Here is a 6,000-nt window from a genome sequence, read left to right as displayed (position 1 = left end):
GCCAAGCAGATACCTGGAGGAAGAGCTTTCCAGGTAGAGAGAAGCACAACTGCAGAGGTCTGATGTAGATGTGTGCCTTCTCTTTTCTTTTTTGTTTATCTTCTGGAAGAGACAGTCTTTTTATGTTGCCCAAGCTGGTCTTGAACTCCTGGGCACATGCAAAGTGAAAGCAGAGAAAGAGTAGACTTACCCCAGAGGCGGATGGTTCTGCAGTGTGCAAGGCCATTTCAGAGTACACATAGAGGAAACAGGAGAATAGGTGGTGAGGGTTTTGGGGAAAGAGCCGATTTTGGTTGAAAAAGTAGGGGAAACCCCAGACATTGTACCATCTCAGGGTTAAGACTGTTTGCCTAGCTTTTGAGATTTTTTTTTTTCTTCCCCCAGACCCCTCAACTCCTGAGATCTTATCGGGAAGCTGCTGATCACCAGTTTTAGGTGTTTTTATCTATTGGGAGACTGCCTTTCTCTGGTCTGGCTGCAACCAATTATTATTTTAGAGAGACAGCTTAACCTGACCACCACGTCATGGTTGCCTCACATTGCTCGTGGGGGAGTGGCCCCTCTCCTGCCCTGCTCAGGTCTGACTACTTACTTACTGTAACAATTGCAAGGTTTTTGGATGGAACAATTGAAAGAATGGAGCTTGCATGAACCAAAATAAGAAAAGACTATGAGAGGGCATTGTTGAAGATGGAGACAAAAGTTCTGAGTGGATCCTGTTGTGTTCAGATGGGGCTGGTGCTTGGGAGGCTGCTCTGTGCTTGCAAGAAGAGTTCTACCAGTCCATCTTTATCACATCTTCTCTAATATTAAGTTCAGAGAGGCTTTAGCTCATTTTCCATTTTCTTGGGCTGTCTTCTCTGCCAGACAAAGTGTCTATTTCTCCTGTCTCCATCACCGAGCCACACAATTGCTGTAGTCATTTGCAGTCTACTAGAACGATAACACACATTGGCATCAGACAGATGCCAAACCCCTCTCCACCAGTTTCTGTGTTGAGCTAGACCAAGTGACATGATATACTGAGTCTCAGTTCCTTATTTGTAAAATGGTGATAATAATTTTTGGTTAAGTAGTTAAAGTAAGGATAAATGATGCCTTTCGAAGGACACAAGTGGAATGGCCAGCTTACCCCTTGTCCCCTCTTCGGTGGCATTATTTATTCTGGAGTAAGGAGGGATGGCTGAGGGAATCTGTCTGTGGGTCCAACATGGCGCCGTCCTGCTCCTTGTATGAGCCTCAAAGATGGGGTCAACCATTTGGGGGCAGACATGTTTGTAGCACGTGATCCAGGCTCAGTCCCGAGGCAGCCGGAACGTGACGCAAGGTTGAGGCGGGGCTCCTCCCCCGCACCCTGGCGTCGAGCGTCTCGTGACAGGTACTTCCGCTCGGGGCGGCGGCGGTGGCGGAAGTGGGAGCGGGCCTGGAGTCTTGGCCATAAAGCCTGAGGCGGTGGCAGCGGCGGAGTTGGCGTCTTGAAGAGCTCAGGAGAGTTCCCTGGAACCAGAACTTGGACCTCTTCGCTTCTGTCTTCCGTTTAGTCTCCTCCTCGGCGGGAGCCCTCGCGACGCGCCCGGCCCGGAGCCCCCAGCGCAGCGGCCGCGGTAAGCAGCGGGCCCAGCCCGGCCGGCGGCCTGGCCCCATCCCCCTCCTCAGCCCCTCGGTCGCCAGGGCTTCGCGTCCTCGCTGTCCTCCTGGGCAGGGTCCAGGCCCAGCCCTGGCCTCGCGGGGATACTCGGCATCGCTCAGGCCCCCGGAGCAGGCCAGGACCCCACCCGGCTTGGAGAGGTCGGAGGTCGTCGGGCGTGACCTCTGGCCGGGTTGCCGGCCCCGGCCACCCGTCTCGGACGCTCTGTTTACTGTTGGCGTCGATCTCAGAGACCCGAGAGGGTTCCTTGACTTGGGCGGCCCTGCGCCGCGGCAGGACGCGCTGGCCGGTGGAGTTGCTTAGCGCGGCGAGCAGGAGGGTGTCAGCCCACGCCGCCCGCTGCGGTGCCCACCCGGCGGGCATGGGTCACAGGCGCTGGGGGCCGAGCCGCGTTCCCATCCGGTTCTTCAGCTGAACAGCCTGACCCTGTTAGTGGGAGAGGTTCCCTGACGGCAACTGAGTCAAGGCAGTGAGTCAGGTCACGTGCGCGGGGCTCGCCTCGACACTTGTGTACATTGAGGCGCCTCTGGCGCTGGGAGACAGGGAGCTTTTTGTCCTAGGCATGTTACGGTAAATTCTGAGAGAAGTTTTTCAACTTAATTGAGGAAAGATGGTAGTTGGATGTAGAGTTGTGTTTCCATTCCGACCGTGTTGGGGGCCTCTTTCTGCATTCATTTTAGGCTTGATACCTAATGGGTCATAAGGGGAATATTGAGAATACTGACAGCAAATATTTGAGCGTTTATTGTATGCTAGGCAGCGTGGCAAGACCTTTTAACAGATCGTTATGTTTAGCTCTTTGAACAACCCTCTGACGTGCCACTGTTGTGCCCACTTAACACAGTGGGAAGTTGAACAGAGAGGCTAAGCCATTTGGCCAAGGTCACACAGCTAATAAGTTACGAAGCAGAGGTGCAAGCCCAGGCTGTCAGACTCCAGAGCACTGTATTCAATTTCTAGGTTATACTGCTTTCACGTACCCCTGAAGCTTGTGGTTTATCTTTTGCCACCTGGTATCTGTACCTCACTGCCTCCCACCACCTCCTTTCTATTGATGTCATTTGAAAGTCTTTCTGGTAGCATCAGTTCTCCCTTAAAGCCATAAGAAATGCCGTTTGCGACTTATCACACATTGTAGTGTAGTGTCACCGAATTAGGAGCTCTTGAATACTGGCAGGGTGCTTAACTGAGGTTTGAAAAATTTTGCAGGTAGGCCTGGCAAACCTGCTTAGTGAACCTTTCTTACAACCTTAGTTGATGGCTGTCCAGCCAGTTGGTTCTTCCCTATTCAAAATACTGCATCTTTGGTTTCCTAAAGAACAGGCTCTTGTCTCTTTCTTGTGACTTAAGCAGCTGATGAAGCACATGATTTCTCATCCATGGATTAATAAAGTCTCCTCTTAGTGTGTTTCTCTCTTCAAACTTGGGAAGGTTTGTTCACATTTGAGTTTAAGAGCTGGAAGGTGAGTTAGGAGTACTTCTGAAGAAGGGACTGGCTAAGTTAAAGCTTAGCGTTCACAATCCTGTTGTATTAAAATTTGTCTTTTTTTTTTTTAAACTTTGCTACCTAGCGTAAAATATTTAAGTGAGTAATAAGTACTGTAGTTTTATATAATGTTTGAGTTTAGAGTAATGATAGGCACCTTTTTATTCATTCGTGAAGTATTTTGAGTACTTCACTACTCAAAGTACTAGGTAGTACTTTGCTACCTAGCCTTAAAAATATTTAAGTGAGTAATAAGTACTGTAGCTTTATATAATGTTTGAGTTTAGAGTAATGATAGGCACCTTTTTATTCATTCGTGAAGTATTTTGAGTATCCATTGAGTATCAGCGATGTATCAGGCATTGTGGGACATTGACATTTTTAAAAGGTGAATGATCTTGGCCAGAAATTCTGTTGTGGAATAATTTGGCGGTAGAACTTGAGGCTTTTTGGAAAGAGTTATTTCTCATCCCTGCTGGTGAATCAGTAGTAACCCAAAGGATGGTGTTCTGGCTAACTTTAAGGCTTTGTTAATTTTAACAACAGCATTTGTATGGTTTGCTCTTCAGAGAGTGTAGAAGATAATATTACAGTTTCTAATTAATCACATCTTTTAAAGAGTAACCTTCAACACTCAACTTGTTTCTCCTTTTGCTCTAGTGGCATTTATTTTATTTAATTTATTTTTTGAGGCGGAGTTTCCCTCTTGTTGCCCAGGTTGGAGTGCAATAGCGCGATGTCGGCTCACTGCAACCTCTGCCTCCCGGGTTCAAGCCATTCTCCTTCCTCAGCCTCCCGAGTGGCCGGGATTACAGGCATGCGCCACCATGCCCAGCTAATTTTGTATTTTTAGTAGAGACAGGGTTTCTCCATGTTGGTCAGGCTGGTCTCGAACTCCCTACCTCAGGTGATGCGCCTGCCTCGGCCTCCGAAAAGTGCTGGGATTACAGGCATGAGCCACTGCGCCCAGCCGACTCTGGTGGCATTTTTTTGTTCACTCAAGAGGTAGTCCATGTCACTACTGTAATTACCTTGCACTGCCGTGTCTTTGAGAAAAGGTACATTTGGCATGCTGGATTTTTTTCTTCAGCTGGCAAGAAAGTTTAATGTAGCACTGAAACTGTACTGGCCATAGTTTCAGTACCATTCTACATAGAAAAGCTGTGTTACCCTATCTCCCACAACTTTCTAGATTCCCTTCTTTAAGGGAAGATTTGGATTTTACATTTGTGGTAGAACTGCATGAGTAAACAGAGGGTGGAATGTAGAAGATACTCTAAAAATAGTTTTATTAGTATATCCTTCTAGGTAGTTAGCAACCACTTGGGGCAATTTTTTTTTTCATATTTTTTTTGGTGCCAACTGTGTCTAAGCTCACAAACCCTGTAATCAGAGAACAACTCTTTATAGTAAAGTGTGGCTTTGAATCAGTTTTCTGACCCCATTGCCAAGTGAAGCCAAAAAATTTTGGTTATTTGATTAGCTTTTAATATGTCTTCAGCCGGGCGCGGTGGCTCACACCTGTAATCCCAGCACGTTGGGAGGCCAAGGCGGGTGGATCATGAGGTCAGGAGATCGAGACCATCCTGGCTAACACAGTGAAACCCTGTCTCTACTAAAAATACAAAAAATTAGCCGGGCGTGGTGGCGGGTGCCTGTAGTCCCAGCTACTCATGCGGCTGAAGCAGGAGAATGGCGTGAACCCGGGAGGCAGAGCTTGCAGTGAGCAGAGATCGCACCACTGCACTCCAGCCTGGGCGACAGAGCGAGACTCCGTCTCAAAAAAAAAAAAATACGTCTTCAAAGGATCGTCACTAATAATGTTTTTGCTCTTACTTTGGCATTAGACTTTGTATACGAAGATGTAGCAAACACAGACCATACAAATATGACAGTTGTCTTACGCACATTCCTCTCTGGCATTTGACACAAATATTTTAATTTTTCCTATGATAAAGTATTTAACTCCCCATTCATTTAATTCAACAAATACAGCTGAGATAGATTTGACCAGATGTTGGACTTGGAGCTGTAGGCAGGCTTTTCCTGAGGAGGTAAGGATTAGAAGTCCTCCTGAATAAGTCTAAACAGAGGTTCCCCTTGGCACTAAATGTCTTCTGAAGGCGACTGAAACTTGAGAAATGAACTCCCTGCCTCCCCCCTTATTTTTTGGCTATTGGCTTGCTGTTGATGATTCTTACCTCTCATAAAGGAAGGCTGCCATTGTATTCTCAGGCATCCATTCCTTTGTGTTACCACACGCTTATCTGTTAATATTATCTAATAGTTCTCTATGCTTCTCTGTCTGCAGTTTGCTGCAGAAACATTTTTGCAATGTGCCGATCTTTTCAGTTACTTGCTCTTACATCTTCCCTCTATTCTGTTTTTCCCCACACTCCATATGGCAGTAAAGACAGAAAAATAGTTGCGTTTGTGTTTTAAAACTTTTTTTTTTTTTTTTTTTTTAGACGGAATCTCACTCTGTAGCCCAGGCTGGAGTGCAGTGGTGCCATGTCAGCTCACTGCAAGCTCCGCCTTCCAGATTCATGCCATTCTCCTGCCTCAGCCTCCCGAGTAGCTGGGACTACAGGCACCTGCCACCACACCCGGCTAATTTTTTTGTGTTTTTAGTAGAGACGGGGTTTCACCGTGTTAGCCAGATTGGTCTTGATCTCCTGACCCTGTGATCCGCCCGCCTCGGCCTCCCAAAGTGCTGGAATTACAGGCGTGAGCCACCGTGCCCAGCGTAAAACTTATTTTTAAAACATTTCTTAATGGTGGTGGTCACTGCGATTTGTGAATCAGAGGTAAAAGTGATGTGGCGAGTGAAATCAAAACAGGTTTTTTAGCAGTGTCTGTTACCAGT

The 6,000-nt window shown here is 47.1% G+C and overlaps 1 protein-coding gene across 1 annotated transcript in view; it reads left to right on the top strand.

Annotated features, from left to right (window-relative positions):
* Positions 1–1,404: 1,404 nt before the first annotated feature.
* Positions 1,405–6,000, top strand: part of RAB7A (RAB7A, member RAS oncogene family) — an 85,537-nt gene continuing 80,941 nt past the window's right edge. The window contains 1 exon segment of the mRNA NM_001133944.1: positions 1,405–1,604. The gene's annotated coding sequence lies outside the window, so the exon portion shown is untranslated.

This window comes from Pongo abelii, chromosome 2, assembly GCF_028885655.2.
Source record: "Pongo abelii isolate AG06213 chromosome 2, NHGRI_mPonAbe1-v2.0_pri, whole genome shotgun sequence".
NCBI lineage: Eukaryota > Metazoa > Chordata > Mammalia > Primates > Hominidae > Pongo > Pongo abelii.
The sequence above is the reverse complement of the archived record's forward strand: the minus strand, read 5'-3'. Positions and strand labels throughout refer to the sequence as shown.